The sequence below is a fragment of the Cricetulus griseus genome, assembly GCF_003668045.3.
Source record: "Cricetulus griseus strain 17A/GY chromosome 1 unlocalized genomic scaffold, alternate assembly CriGri-PICRH-1.0 chr1_0, whole genome shotgun sequence".
NCBI lineage: Eukaryota > Metazoa > Chordata > Mammalia > Rodentia > Cricetidae > Cricetulus > Cricetulus griseus.
Window position 1 is genome coordinate 229421690 of NW_023276806.1, and position 16043 is coordinate 229437732.

Sequence of the window (16043 nt, forward strand, 5' to 3'; positions counted from 1 at the left end):
TCTTGCACTATTATTCCTTTCTTAGATTGTTGGCTAAAGGACTTCAAAACCCAAATGTCCAAGGGGGAAGTCTGAGCTTCCAACCCAGTAGAAAGTATGTTGTGGGTCCTGGCTGAATCAGGGATCCTGGCTGTGGGAGAAACTATACCATATATTGGACACTGATTCAAAGCATATACCACCTTCTAGAGAACCCCGCCTCAGTTGTCCAGGTGCTGTCACCTAACTGACTCTGTAACTGTGTATTCAAGAGGCAATTCCATCTTTCTCTCAGGCCAGCTGCTTCAGGATGGTGAGGGACATGGTGAAACTAATTAATTCTGTGATCATGGGCTACTGTTCCACTTCTGTGGTGTGAAGTGAGTTCCTTGGCCAGAAGCAATGCTGTGTGGAATAACAAGGCAGTGCGCGAGGCATTCTGTAAGTCCACAGATGGTGGTTTTGGCAGAAGCATTGGGTGCAGGAAAGGCAAATCCATAACCAGAATAAGTATCTGCTCCAGGAAGAACAAAGTGTTGTCCTTTCCATGGCAGAAGGTGTCCATGGGTTGTGGAATCTCTCTCTGTGGCTGAGGGAAGCAGCAGAGGTCAGCTGTGTGTGTCAGGGTTGTCTCTGCATGGAGGCCCAGAGAGGCCATTGTATGAAGGGATGGAACAGTCATGGGATGCCTCTCAAAGACAGGTGCTAAAACTCTGTGGAACCAGCCTGAGAAAGAAGCCTGTAGCAGTCAACAGAGCTAAAAAGCAGTTGAAGATTGAAGACCGCATTGACATCACACATGGACAGGCAGTTTGGAGTTTGCCCAGCGGGATCGTGGTCTTGCTTTGGTCCAGTATTTCCTCACTGTGCCCAGTTTTCTCCCTTTTGGAACAGTAACGTGTATCAGGTGCCACCGTATGTTGGATATATGTGCTTTACTCTTTTATTTTGATTTTACATGGATTACACTTCACACACTGCCAGGAGTCTCAGAAGAGAATGAATTTTGGACTTTTAGATAGTGTTGAGTCTGTGAGGGACTCTGGGGGCTTTTTGGACTGAATGCATTTTGCATTATGATATTGATAGGAACCTATGGGGTCAAAAGTGGAATGTGGTGGTTTGAATAAAGATGACCCCATAGGCTCATATATGTGAATGCTTGGTCATCAGAGAATGGCACTGCTTGAGAGGGATTAGGAGGTGTGGCCTTATGGGAGTGGGTGTGGCCTTGTTTGAGGGTATGAGTCACTGGTGGTAGGTTTTGTTTTGTTTTTTTTAATATTTTATTTATTTAATATGTATACAACATTCTACTTCCATGTATATCTGCACACCAGAAGAGGGCACCAGATCTCATAACAGATGGTTGTGAGCCACCATGTGGTTGCTGGGAATTGAACTCAGGACCTCTGGAAGAGCAGCCAGTGCTCTTAACCTCTGAGCCATCTCTCCAGCCCTGTTTTTTTTTTTTTAAGGTTTACTTATTTATTATATTCAAAGTATTCCACCTAAGTGAATGCCTGCAGGCCAGAAGGGGCACTAGACCTCATTATAGATGGTTGTGAGCTACCTTGTGGGTGTTAGGAATTGAACTCAGGGCCTCTGGAAGGGCAGCCAGTGCTCTTAACCTCTGAGCCATCTCTCCAGCCCAGGCTTTGGTTCTAGTGGTTCTCACTCTTCCTGCTGCCTGCAGATCCAGATGTAGAACTCCAGCTATTCTCCCAGATTCTAGTGTGTGAGGTTTGCATCCCTCCCTCATCCCAATTTTATCTCTTCCTAGAATGAGCACTTGTGGGGTACCCTAGGAGATATCTAAACTGTGCGGTTTCCTTTCTACCTTTCTTTTATTTATTTATTTATTTCTTCCTTTATTTCTTTCTTTTTTATTTTGAAATTGTCATTTTGCTTTTAGTTAAGTTTTTCTTCCTCCCTATGGTGCTATTGCTTCTCTCCCTCCTCTTGTATTATCATGGGTATCAGTCTCACAGGTGCCAAAAAGCACTGATTCTCTGGATAATTAGACAAGTTAAGTCAGCTTCCCTTTAAACTAGAAAAATTCCAGTAATTTAAACTATTTCTGCCAGATTTAACCATCCAGAGACCCCTGCTCTCACTCAGTCCCAAGAAGTTACAGTGTTGTTGTAGTGAATTGGGATTTGAACTTCCTCACAGACAGGAGCTTCTGCAACTCAAAGACTGGAGTGACAGAAAACACCCATACCCTCCTGAGAACACCACTGTGTCTCAGTGAGTGCTGCACTGGGCTCCACAGCAACTTCCAGGGATCCTGGGTGACAACACCTTGTATCTTGTTCCCCCCAAAGACAGGAATTTAAAAGTCATTTTCAATTCCCAGTGTCAGAGGTTCACACCATTACTGCTGCATGCTTGGTGATGGCTGTTCACTTGGACAGACAGTTATGCTGGTCAGCAAGATGGCCACAGTGGTTGTGCCTCAATGGTGGCAGAAGCATTTGGGGGCACCCTTTAAGTAGGCTGTGCCCCTAATTTCTTATTTTGGTATGAATTTAATCACAAGTATAAATTAATTATTTTCCATTCCTCCTTCCATTCTTTTACCACCTAACTTATGCTATAGAACATCACATAAGGAAGACCATGTGACCTGCTGGTTCCTGAGATTCCCTCTTAGATTCTGGGTCCCCCCAGGAAAATGTACAGATCAGTGATGAGGGGGGACCAGCGTCCCCTGCAGGTCACTAGTGTGATGACAGTCAGAAGTGTTCAGACACATAGTTCAGTGTCATCATTGATTTAACTTTGTCTTTGCAGATTTCAGTTTATCTTGTTATTGTGGAATTTCTTAAATCTTCCACACAGATCCCCAAAGGCACATGTGACCCATCATCCTGGATCTAAAGGTGATGTCACCCTGAGGTGCTGGTGCTTGGGATTCTACAGTGTCATCATTGATTTAACTTTGTCTTTGCAGATTTCAGTTTATCTTGTTATTGTTGTATTTCTTAAATCTTCCACACAGAACCCCCAAAGGCACATGTGACCCATCATCCTGGATCTAAAGGTGATGTCACCCTGAGGTGCTGGGCCATGGGCTTCTACCCTGCTGACATCACCCTGACCTGGAAGAGGGAGGAGGAAGAACAGACTCAGGACATGGAGCTGGTGGAGACCAGACCTTCTGGGGATGGAACCTTCCAGAAGTGGGCAGCTGTGGAGGTGCCTATTGGAGAGGAGCAGAAATACACATGCCATGTGTACCATGAGGGGCTGCCTGAGCCCCTCACCCTGAGATGGGGTAAGGAGGGAGGGGTACAGAGCTGGGGTCAAGGAAAGCTGGAGTCTTCCACAGAGCATGAGCAGGATCAGGGCTGAGAGCTGGGGTCATGACCCTCACCTTCCCTTCCTGCCCTTCCCTTCCCAGAGCCTCCTCCTCAGTCCACTGTCCCCATCATGGCAGTCATTGCTGCTCTGGTTCTCCTTGGAGCTGTGATCATTGGACCTGTGGTGGCTCTAGTGAGGAAGAAAGGCTCGGGTAAGAAAGGGCAGGGTCTGAGTTCTCTCTCAGCCCCTTTAGAAGTGTGCTCTGCCTCATGGAAACACATCCACACCCCATAGCTCCTGTCTCTAACCTGGGGTCTTCTGTAGGTTCTAGAAAATTCCTAGGATTGGGCTCCTTCCTGGTCTCTCACAGCTTTTCTTCTCACAGGTGAAAAAGGAGGAAAATATGCTCCAGGTCTAGGTAAGTATGGGGAGAAAGATTGTCCCTGAGACCCTTGGGGTGAAGCTGTAGTATTTGGAGATCTCTGGAAATCCATAATAGCTCCTCCAGCAAAATCTTCTAGGGGACATGTTTTTATCTTCCTATGAAAGTATATATTTTAACCCTAGGCAGGGACAGTTCCCAGAGCTCAGATGTGTCTCTCTCAGATTGTAAAGGTGACACTCTGGGACCTGATTTGGGATGGGGGGGGCGCAAATTGAACATGATAGGGCTTCAGGGACTCCCAGAATCACCTGTGAGTGAATGGTGTGGTGGGTTGTTTGGATGTTGTCTTCACAGTGATTGTTCATGACTCTTGTTTGTAGAATGAAGACAGCTGTCTGGTGTTCAGGCCTCTCCTGTGACATCCAGGGACATTCAATTCACTCTCAGTAACATTGCCTGATATTCCCTCTGATCCTATGGGCTCAATGTGAAGAACTGGGAGCCCAGCCCAGCCCTGCACACCAGGACCCTGTCCCTGCACTGCCTGTGTTCCCTTCCACAGCCAACCTTCCTGTTCCAGCAGACAGGAGGGGACATCTTCATCCTGTCACCTCTGTGCTGCCCTGAGCTGCACCCCTGACTTCCCCTCTGAAAATAAGGATCTCAATTTGAACTTGATTGTTCACATCCTGATCTGACAGGATGATTGTCTGTTAAATAAATTATTGAGATACTAAGAATTTGTGGAGGAAATAAATAGAGCATTGAGAACCTTCCAGAATCTGTGTTCATTGTGCTGTGTGCATCTGGTGTGATAAGATGAGACTGTGAAAGCTGAGTGATAACAGGGCTGTGCCCAGGTGGAGCTCAATTTGATGTTGGCTGTGACATGGTCACTCCTCAGCTCTGTCACCTCCTGGATCTCTTCTCTTCATCACTTAGAACCATGTGCTGAGATCTGTGATCACAGGGACACAGGGATTGGCCAGAGCTATTTCTTGTCCCAGGATTGTGAGCAGCCAGGGCAGCTGGGACAGGTCAGCCTGGGCTCTGACCCCCACTGGAGCTCTTTATCCCATATTCGCTCTTTATTGTTGACATTTTAGTTTGTTCGGAGGAGCAGGCCTGTTCTTCTCCTGTGGAGCCTGCCTCCTTATCCCTTTTGGTACCTGAGTGACAGCATTAAAATGTGTTTTTCCATCCTTTCCCATCAGGACCAATCTAGGCCCCTGCACTCAGGAGACTGTGGATTCAGAACATGAACTTCAGTCTCCTGAGCTCCTGCCTCCTTCCAGGCCCCTCCCTGGAGGTTCTCTTCTTTTGCATCATTAAGAATCTATACTGGGTTGTAGGATGGAAGAGAGGAGGGATCCACAGGGTCTTATCTCAGATCTGTCCTGTTGGATCTGTGTTCTGCGCCCAAGGTCCCTCTCCCTCCCTGGCTCTGGGAATCCAGTGGTGACTCCAGGATTTAAGGGATAAGTCATCTACTTTAGATTGATGGTTCTTAAAAAACAAAAGAGAAACACAAAAAAAAAACCTCAAAGCCCTCCCCTACAGTGACACATTTCCTCCAACAAGGCCATACCCACTCCAACAAAGCCACACCTCCTAATAGTGCCGCTCCCTATGAAATTATGGGGACCGATTACACTCAAACTGCCACAGCACAGAAGCAATTTTTTTTCAAAGTAGGACAGAAATTGTTTCTTTTTAATTGGGTACTTCATTCAGACGTTTCCTCTGTTGGCTTCTGCTCCGGAAGCAGCTAGGTCCCCACCTCAATATCACGACTGACTGGACTAGTGAACATGGGCCCCAAACCAGGGCTTTCAGAACAGCAAAACAATAAACTGAAAACCAGGCCTCTCCTTTCACTTAGGAGGGACTGGGAGTCACAGGGTCCAATCTTACCCTGCATCTGTAGACACCTTGGAGTCTGGACTGCAAATACAGAAACATGGGTGCCAGGCATAAGGCAGCAACCCCATTTACTCCAACTCAAGTATCTGACCATCAGCCTCTTCTAATAGGAATGGACCCACTCTTGAAGGAGTTTTGGCATCTACATAATTTCCCAAAGAGGTGTGAAATCTACCAAAAGGGATGCAATGGGCCAGAATAAATCAGCTTTCTCACGATAAACTTTCCTGAGTAACAACTTTTGGTTGCTGAGAAATCTCAGCACAGTATTTCAAAGTGGCAAAATCCAGGGCAATTACAGAGTACGTCCAGCAATAGCTTAATGCTCAAGGACAGGTTTATGCAGGACATAGGTGTATACACACCCCCTTTTCTTTTTTTTTAAGATTTTATTTATTTATTTTGTATACAACATTCTACTTCCATGTATATCTGCACATCAGAAGAGGGCACCAGATCTCATAAGGGATGGTTGTGAGCCACCATGTGGTTGCTGGGAATTGAACTCAGGACCTCTGGAAGAGCAGTCGGGGCTCTTAACCTCTGAGCGGTCTCTCCAGCCCAGACACCCCCTTTTCTTCAGTGTACACGGCAAGTAGCCAAGACCCCTGATCATTAAAATAAGTTATTTTGTACATTACAGTGCACAGAGGGAAAGAGCTTCCTCAGAGGTGACCAAAAGGCATTGTGCATGAAGTCCCATGGAAAGAGGCAGCCAGGGTCCGTGGCTTCAGGAGCTTGACCCCTGCTCTTTGGCTGCAGAGGCTTTAGCAGCAGCTGTTTCTTCCACCTGCTCCGTGGCTTTGCCTCCTCCTCATCATCATCATCTTGGGGATAGAGGTCCGGGTATTTCTGCATGCATTCCTGCATGGCCTGGAACTGGTCTATACAGTCTGATCCCTTGATCTCCTCTTTGCTGTAGTGGAAGCAGGAAAAGGCAGACTTGAACTGTTCCCCACAGGGGCCACTGGCCATTCCCCCAAGACATGGGCAATTCCAGTTAATATCTCCATTGGGCAGTATCAATCCGTGCTCCTCATAGGGATCATTGGGGTCATCAGCCACCAGCTCTGCACTGCTCGGAGTTTCAAGGTCTTCTTTGGTCACAAATATGATCCGATCCTTCCCTTCCTGCCGGCAGTAGGACGCTCTCAGCTCTGGGAGGCAGGCACCCGAGAGGCGGCAGCGGATACACTCCTTCACGCAGTGACCTCCCTTCTTCTCTCGCAATTTTTTTTTAAAAGAAATTGCATTTCTACAAGGCTGCTTGAGAGATAGTCAGGGATGATTAAGTGAGCTGGCTGCTCTCCCAAAGCACCAGGTTCAGTTTCCAGCACCCACATGGAGGCTCACAAGCACCTGTAACTTCAGTTCCAAGGGATCTGATGCCCTCTTCGGGCCCAGGTACACATACCTATATACATGCAAAGCAAAAACAACCACACACATAAAACAAAAGTAAATATGTTTTATAAAGAAACCCGATCCATGTGGCACATGCCTTTAATCCCAGAAGTCAGCACTCAAGGGACAGAGTCAAGTGGATCGCTATGAGTTTGAGACCAGTCTGGAACGTAACAAGTTCCAGGTCAGTCGAGGCTACATAGTAAGACAATGTGTCAAAAGAACAATTCTGCGGGTAGAGATCAAATCCTCACAGTATGAGTCAAGAGCTCAGCGGCTCAGCCATCTCATCGCCCTGAATACTGTACTCCTAAAAAGTGCTAACATCTGCTACTTGTCCCCAGGGCCACGCTGTGAGAGCCGCTGCCCGGAGCTTAACTGGTTTCTTAGCTGGTTTCTCAAGTCAGAAGACAGAGAGAGGGCTGCGAGGAGACGATACCACAAAGCAGGGCACGCCCTGTCCATCCTAGAGAGCTCACCAACAATGACAGACACTTGGGGAGGGAGCAGGAGTGGAGTCAAGAGTTTGACAAAGGCAGGGACTTTACACACTGCACAGGGCGCTGTTTCTGGGTGGTGGGCTTCTGCTTGGCCTTGTATTGTCGCTGTCAGGGCTACGATGTAACCAGAGGGGCTCTGGGAGTCCTCTCGCCCTCAGATAGAGTGACATAGTTTGAGGGGTACGAGAAAATCACAGCGTTAGCAGAAGGGGCCATAGTGACGCTGAAAATTTGGTGATTGGCTTCAAACATAACCAGGTGTACCCAAGTGCAGTGTTTCCCACCGACAGTGTGATGAAGCCTAAAGGACACTAGAGGGCGCGCTGAGCTCGCGGAAGCCTCAGTCCTGCGGCCATGCAGGTGAGTTTAACAAATTGTCCTTTGCTAAACTGAATTTGTTTCTTTATTATGTCTTCTTAAATTTTACTTTATTACTTTACGGTTATGGATGCTTTGTCTCCGTATGTGTCTGGTGCCCCTGGGAAGCCAGAAGAGAGAACGGAATTCCCTAGAACTAGGGTGAACAGGCTTATGGGTGCTGAGACTCAAACCCCAGTCCTCTGGGAGAGCAGCCGGTGCTCTTAACCACTGTGCCATCTCTCCAGCTCCCGCGTTTTCTTTTATTTTGCAAGGGAGTGGGTTCTGAGAAAGGATCTCACCTGTAGCCCAGGCTAGCCCGGTTCACTATGTGATTCAAGGTTGTTCTCAAATCCAAGGTGATCCTCCTGCCTCAGCTTCCCAAGTGCTGAGAGTATTAGCGTGAGTCTCCACATTCCGCTTTAACCCGTGTGTGAAGAGATCATGATGCAAAGAGGAGGAGGGAACTTAAAAAATAGTAGGAAGAATCTCCACCTGAGGGATGCTAATATTCAGTACTACTCATTCTGGATAGGATTTTCATGTGTCTGTTTGTTTAGGGTTTTCTGTTTGGGTTTTGTTTTGTTTTTCAAGACAGGGTTTCTCTGTGTAGTCCGACTCGTCCTAGAACTCACTCTGTAGACCAGGCTGGCCTCCAACTCACAGAAACCCACCTGCCTCTCCTTCCTAAGTGCTGGGATAGATGGTATGCTCATGGCTCTTTTTATTTTTTCGGATTCTTGGTTTTTTGGGTTGGGGGGTTTTGTTTTGTTTTGTTTTTTATGGCCTGGCAGTGGTGGCGTAAGCCTCCTATACCAGCACTCTGGAGACAGGCAGATGGATCTCTGTGAATTCAAGGCAGACTGGCCTACAAAGCTATACAGAGAAACCCTGTGTTGAAAAAGAAGGGGGGGATTAAAAAGTTGATTGTGGTGAGGATGTATAATGTATGAGAGAAGAATAAATAATAATGATAAAAAGGTAAAACATCTCTTTCTCTTAAACACACACACACACACACACACACACACACACACACACAAGGCTTGAAGGCAAACTGTGTCCTAGGCTGGTCATATATTCATGGTCCTCCTGCCTCCGCTCCTGGAGTCCTTGGATTTCAGACATGGCCCTGCACACCTGGCTTCCATCACTTTTCCTTCCATTCTTTTCCTTTCTTCAGTGTGGAGCTACTTCCCGATACCATGTGATCTGTGATCAGTGAGCTTACAGAAACTGAGCAAACAAAGGGAAGCTGCCACTGAGAGGCAGGGGACAATGAAGACCTCCACGGCTCAGCCTGAGTGACCTTGAGGAGAGTGACTTCCCAAAAGAATGTGGCCTGGAGCCAGAACCAGAACAAAGTGGCCACAGGTGACCGGGAAGACAGGTGCCCTCAGGTGATGGTGACAATGTGGGTGGAAGCTGGGCTGGGCTGGGGCTGGGCTTTCTTCTTTATCTCTGGTACCTAGACAAGGGAATTCCTGATGGCTTAGCTCCTTCAGCCTCCGGAGAGACCGCTTGAAACAGGTTTTACAAACCGAGACTCAAACTCCCCCAGCAGTCCTGGCTCCTTGTGAAAAACTGACATGCTTTGGTTTCTGACTTATACAATCCTGTGAAACAGTAAAAGATCATCTAGCCCTTGAATACCTACCTCAAGTTTTGGGGTACTGTTTCTGACAATGTGTGATTTAAAAAAAAAAAAATTGTTCAGTAGGTTTTCAAGGCTGATACTAGGCTGAGAAAGGCTTCTTTCCCTCTGCCCCGCTGGTCTTTAGAGACAGCCAAGAAGAAGAGGAGGTGGAGAAAGACAAGCCAGGTCATGCAGTGCACCCCAACCCCGTCACAGGCACCCTCAAGCACGGCGGCTGGAGGGACAAGGCGGTTTCTTTAAAGGCACTGGTGGGGTATACACAAGGGGGTGGGGGCCTATGATGGTGCCATAGGCAGCAAACCCTCCAAGGGACTCTGACATAGGTAAGGTACAATGCTAGTGACAGGAGACCATCACTGAGCCAGACCCTGTATCACCAAAGCTAAGAAAGGACAAAATGGATGAGAAGTGAAGCCCAGATACTAAGGCCCTAGCTGCGGCTGGTAGGTGCCCTGCCCTGCCCTGCCCCTCCTTCCTCTGGGCCAAGACACAAGCCCCGTGTCTTGGATCTACTCTCTTGACTCCCTCTCTCCCTTACCCCAAGCCCAAGTGCACCAAGTGGAGACACACAAAGTATTCTGGGAATCTTTCCCCCACCCCTTGAGACAGGTTTCTCTGTCTATCCCTGACTATCCTGGTGCTCACTCTGTAGACCAGGCTGGCCTTGAACTCAGAGATTCTCCTGTCTCTGCCTCTGAGTGCTAGGATTACAATATGCTTGAAGGGTTCTGGGATTCTTGAGCCCAACTCTCCCAGCAGGATTTGATCCCCCCCCCTTTTTTTTGTTCTTCACCACAGTGATGCAATTGCTAAAAAGTAAAATGATTCTTTTAATCAGTAGTTTTCATTTTTCAGTGGGATTATTTTCTTTATTTATTTATGGTGCAGGGGATTGAACCCAGTACTTTACCCACTCCAGGTAATGCTCCACTTTGCTCTGCATCCCAAGCCCTAGAGGGAAGGAGGGGCTGGAGAGATGGCACTGAGGTTGACACACCTGCTGCTCTTGCAGTGGACCTGAGTTCAGTTCCCAGCACCTGCACAGGAAATTCTCAACTGCCAGTAATTCCAGTTCCAGGGGATCCAATGCCCTCTTATGGCCTCCTCAGGAACCTGTATGTGTAGTACCAACACACACATACACATAAATTTTAAATCTTTTTAAAAGATTTTATTTATTATGTATACAGCATTCTGCCTCCATGTATGCCTGCAGACCAGAAGAGGGCACCAGATCTCATTACAGATGGCTGTGAGCTACCAGGTGGTTGCTGGGAATTGAACTCAGGACCTCTGGAAGAGCAGCCAGTGCTCTTAACCTCTGAGCCATCTCTACAACACAATTTTAAATTTTTATTTTTTAATTCCCAACAGTTTAGAGGAAGAGGCCATCTGAGTTTCTCTGAGTTTGAGATCAAGTCACAGAGCAAGTTCCAGAACAGCCAGGGCTAAGTACTGAGATTCTGTCTCAAAAATCAACAAATGTCCTCTAGACCAAATTCTTTCATCTTCTTGAGGGATGGGAAAGATCTTTTCAGGAAATGGAAAACTCCTGGAGTGAATTCTGGTCCCCAGGTGTTGTCCAGGACACTTGAATTCTTGCTCGCACCCCCCACCGGGGCTTCTTCTCAGCTCTTTCCCTCTGCTGCTGAGCCTTCACCTGGGATGTTGGTCTTTAGCCAGGGTGTGGCCAGTGAAGCTGTAGCTGACTAGTCACCTGCCTGAGGGGGAGATAAGACGCTTCAGCCAGTCTGTGAAGTTTATTTATGACCCCAGATGGCCGGCCTGACACCTGTGGCTGACAAATATGCAAGGAAAAGACCCTTTTGGAAGCAAGACGGTAATAAAGAAACCTATGGCCTCTGGAAAACTGTTTCTACTAAGTGTGGCCTCACACTCACTATCCGTGGTAATACTCTGGCCCCAGCCTGAGCCAGCAATCCACCAAAAACATCTTCTGGGGGGGGGGGGTCCAGATAGGGTTTCTCTGTGGCTTTGGAGGCTGTCCTGGAACAAGCTCGTGTAGACCAGGCTGGACTCGAACTCAGAGATCCTCTGGCCTCTGCCTCCAGAGTGCTGGGATTAAAGGCGTGCGCCACCACCACAGCGCTGCAAGACTTATTTTTAATTATTTGTAGGTGTGCATTTGCCTGTGAGTGTGTGCACCTGAGTGTGAGAGGTCTTCCCTCTCCCCTCAGCCAGAGGCATCTGACACCTGATTTGGAGTTACAAATATTAGGGAAAGCGCTGGTCCACAGACAGTGCTCTTGACCACTGAGCCATCCATCTCTCCAGTACCTCTTTATGATTTTTGTGACAGGGTCTCATATAGTGTAGCTCAGGCTGACTTCTTACCCACTGGTTAGCATTGATGGTCTGGCCTAGTGGCACATAACTGTCTTTAGTGTCCTTGGCGCTCTACATACAAAAAAGAGACAGGTGGATCTGTGTGAGTGTGAGTATAGCCTGGTCTACATTTCAGGTTCCAGGCCAGACAGAGCTACATGGTGAAACTGTCTTGAGAGAGAGAGAGAGAGAGAGAGAGAGAGAGAGGATGTCAATGTGACAGGTGCTAATGTTACCTAAGAGAAGAGCCCGTGGGCATGCCAGTTAGGGGTTGTCCTGATTAGGCCAGCCTCTGGGCATACCAGTGATTGATTATCTCGATTAGGTTAATTAATGAGGGAAGATCCACCTTAATTATGGGTAGTGTTATCCATGGCCTGGGATCCCAGGCTGAATACAGAAGAAAGCAAGAAACTAAGGAGATGGATCACTGGATGAGAGGGGTTTCTGTGAACCCAGGAGGAGCTGAGTTTGAGTCCCCAGCAACTACATGAAAGTTGGGCCTGAGTCACTCTTTTCTTGGCTGGAACAACTGCACAGATCCTTGTAAGATGTGTGTGGGTGGGGGAGAAGGAATGGGGGTGAGGGGAGGGAGAGGGCAATTACATGTGAAACAAGCCTGTTCCCTAACTTGAATTAATAATAATAATAATAATAATAATAATAATAATAAGAAGAAGAAGAAGAAGAAGAAGAAGAAGAAGAAGAAGAAGAGAAAAAAAAAGATGTGTGTGGGTTGTGGAGATGTGCGCATTATAGTCTTGGCTCTGTGGTGGGCTGTGTGTGTGTGTGTGTGTGTGTGTGTGTGAGAGAGAGAGAGACAGACAGACAGACAGACAGACAGACAGACAGACAGATAGACAGAGACAGAGAGAAAGAGATTAGTTAATTAACTGGTTGTTATACAGAAGGACTTCCCAGCTCTGGTAAGGTTGCGTTTCTGTGTGTTTATATTAAACAGGTGGTGTTGGAAATAAACATTTTCATGAAAAAAAAAAAAAAAAGCTGGGCCTGGCTAACAAGGAGGGTAGAGACAGGCAGATCCTGGGAGCCTAGCCAAAAAGGGGAGTTTCGTGTTTAGTGGGAAACCCTATCTCAAAGAATAAGATGGTGGGATGGACTTCACAGGGGTCACTAGCATGTCTGTCCTTATCCCCTCCAACTTCCCTAATTTTGGAAGCTGTGCCCCTGCCACAGGGTCCCCAAGACTTCCACCAGGTACAGGGGAGATAGGCAAGGTGCCTGGCACTCAGGTAACCCTCCGGGCTCTTGGCAGAAGCTAAGCCAGGGATTGCTGGAAGCACGTGAGCAGAGTTTGCTGCCTCTACCTTTTCCAAGTCCTGTAGAGTTCTGGCTCAGGCTGAACCAGACCCAACCTGAAGCAAGAGGCTGCTCTTGCTCCAGGAAGCGTAAGCCCAGGCAAACCACACCACACCACACCACACACCTGCCGCCATTGGTCGCCACTCATGCACACACGAGGCACTAATGAGTTAAGAACTCAAATGTTCAAATGTGCTCAGTGGCGTAGATACCTTGCCGTTTGGGAAACAATGCCCTCCCATACACTGTACCTTTTATAGGGTTCTGTGAACTTGTCTGGAGCCCAGAGAGTGAAGACAGATTCCTTCAGAAGCTGGTTGCCTCTCAGAAGTGGGTTGTTTGTCCACCCATCGCCTCTTGCTTTATTTCATGGGTTTTCTTTGTTTGAGAAGGTGTCTTGCTGTGTGGCCCTGGCTGGCCTGGAGCTCACTTTGTAGACCAGGCTGGCTTTTTTGCTGTGACCCTCCATCCTCTCTCTGCCTTCTGAGTGCTAGAGTTACAATGAGTTCCACCACACCTGGCTTGTTGGTTTGTGGTGGTTTGAGCAGGATCTAGGTCTGTCACCACTCTGACCCAGAACTGGAAATCCTCAGCTGGGCGTTGGTGGTGCACACCTTTAATCCCAGCACTTGGGAGGAAGAGGCAAGTGGATCTCTGTGAGTTCAAGGCCAGCCTGGCCTACAGAGAGAGTTCCAGGACAACCTCCAAAGCAATACAGAGAAACCCTGTCTGGGAAAAAAAAAAAAAAGAAAAGGAAAAAAGAAAAGAATTGGAAATCCTCCTGCCTCAGCCTCCAGAGTGGTGTGTGTGTGTGTGTGTGTGTGTGTGTGTGTGTGTGTGTGTGTGCAGGCGTGGGATCACAGGTGATCTCCTCCCAACAGTTCAGTTTGGAAAGACATAAACAGAGTTTTTGGCCTTTTGGGTTTTTTTTTTTTTTTTTCAGAATATGAAAATTTATTACTGTGTTTCCACTGTCATAATTTAGTATCTTGGTTTCTCCTTCCTGCCTTTGTACGGGGCCAAAAGGGACACATTGGCTACTTTAACAACCTTAAAGCGCACTCCAGGAATATCACCTACAGCATGACCTTTTCAACCAAACCCAGCAACCAGAACTTCATTGTTTTCCTCAGTGAAGTTCAGGCAGCCATTATTGGTCACGAAAACTGTGATCTTCTCGAGGTTCTTGATGAGCTGCAGCCTGACACACTTCCGGAGAGCAGAATTTGGCTGTTTGGCTTCAACCCCTACCTTTCCCAGCATAATTCCCTTTGCATGAGAGGCACCTCCGAAAGGATTGGCCTTCAGGGCTGTGCCCAAGTGGGCTTTCTTGTATTGTTTATCATGCCACTTCTGGTCCCTTCGGTGACTGCCGAGCTTCCTGGCAGTATGGAGGAGACCACGACACTAGCCCATCTTGACGGGTCAGAGAGAAAGCAAACAGTCTATGGCACTGACTTTCTTGTCTACGGGGCAAGAGGATGAATGAGCCCTGATCTTAGGGGCTGCCTCCTTTTGTAGAAGTGTTGAGCAGATCCATAAAAAGCTCTAGATGCTGCGGCAGCCCACTGTGTAGCAGCTTGGGATTCCTTCCCGAGCGAAGGGATGGATTATGCCTTGGATGCAAACAGGTTTGAGAAAGGTTGTTGAAGATGCTGCCAGCAGAGGGCTCTCCAGGCAACAGGAAGCCGGAAAGTGGGGCTCTGAAAACGTGGAAGAGAGAGGAGTAAAGGTGCAGTCTCCATCAGTAGAGCCCCCTCTGTCGCACTCTCAGACTTACGAAGGGAGGTTGAATCAGCCATGCTCTCCTAGAAGTCTCCTAGAAGACAAGCAAAAACAGCTTAGAAGGTTTTTTTATTTTTCTCCCCCCACACACACCCCACACCCCCGCCCCCGCCCCGAGAGCGGGTTTCTCTGTAGCTTTGGAGCCTGGCCTGGAACTCTCTCTGCAACTAGGCTGGCCTCCAACTCACAAAGATCCACCTGCTTCTGCCCCCCTAGTGGAGTGCTGGGATTAAAGGCGTGAGCCACCACTGCCCAACTAGTTCTTTGTTTCTTAGCCAGGTGGGGAGCACACTTTTAACCCCAGGACTTTCTCAGGAGGCGGGTGGGTCTGTGAATTTGAGGCCACCCTGGTCTACAGACAGGGTTCCATGACAGCCCTGTCTCAAAAAGACAAAAAATTTCTTAGCTTTTGTTTTTAAAAAAGTTTAGATCTATTAATTTTATGTATATGAGTGGGGTGTTTTGGTTTTTGGTTGTTTTTGTTTTGTTTTTGCCTGCTTGTGTGTATGAACAACTTATGTGTGCCTAGTGCCCAAGGAGGTTGGCTAGAAGGCAACAGATCCCCGGGACTAACATTACAGATGGCTCGGAGCTGCTTGCTATGTGGGTGCTGGGAACGGAACCTGGGTCCTCTTGGAGGGAGCAGTAAGTGCTATTAACCACTAAGCCAGCTTTCCAGCCCCTGGCTTAGAAGTTTTAATTGCCAGAGGTACTCACTACTAGCATGAGGTGAGAGACATCTATCTGGTTGTTTTAGTAAATCCTAGGCAGATGCAGGTCTCCACAGGAGCCAAGCCTTGAAACTGATTCTTATTAAGGGAAGTGGGAAGCACTGACGGCTCGATGGGTTACTCTGTAGTTTTGGAGCCTGTGCTGGAACTGGCTCTGTAGATAGACCAGGCTGTCCTCAAACTCAGATTGGCTTCAAACTCATAGACATCCACCCATCTCTGCCTCTGGAGTGCTGGGATTAAAGCTGTGCTGTGTGCCACAACTGCCTGGATAGGGCCCAGCCCCTGAGCTCTTAACACTCTCCCCTGAGGGCTAGCCGAAACCTACAGTTCAGCTATGATGCCTA

General features: G+C 47.8%; 2 pseudogenes; both read right to left on the minus strand.

Moving 5' to 3' along the window:
- Nucleotides 1–6308: 6308 nt before the first annotated feature.
- LOC100753829 lies at nt 6309–13314 on the minus strand (annotated as a pseudogene).
- Nucleotides 13315–14161: 847 nt separating this feature from the next.
- LOC103160249 lies at nt 14162–14596 on the minus strand (annotated as a pseudogene).
- Nucleotides 14597–16043: the final 1447 nt, after the last annotated feature.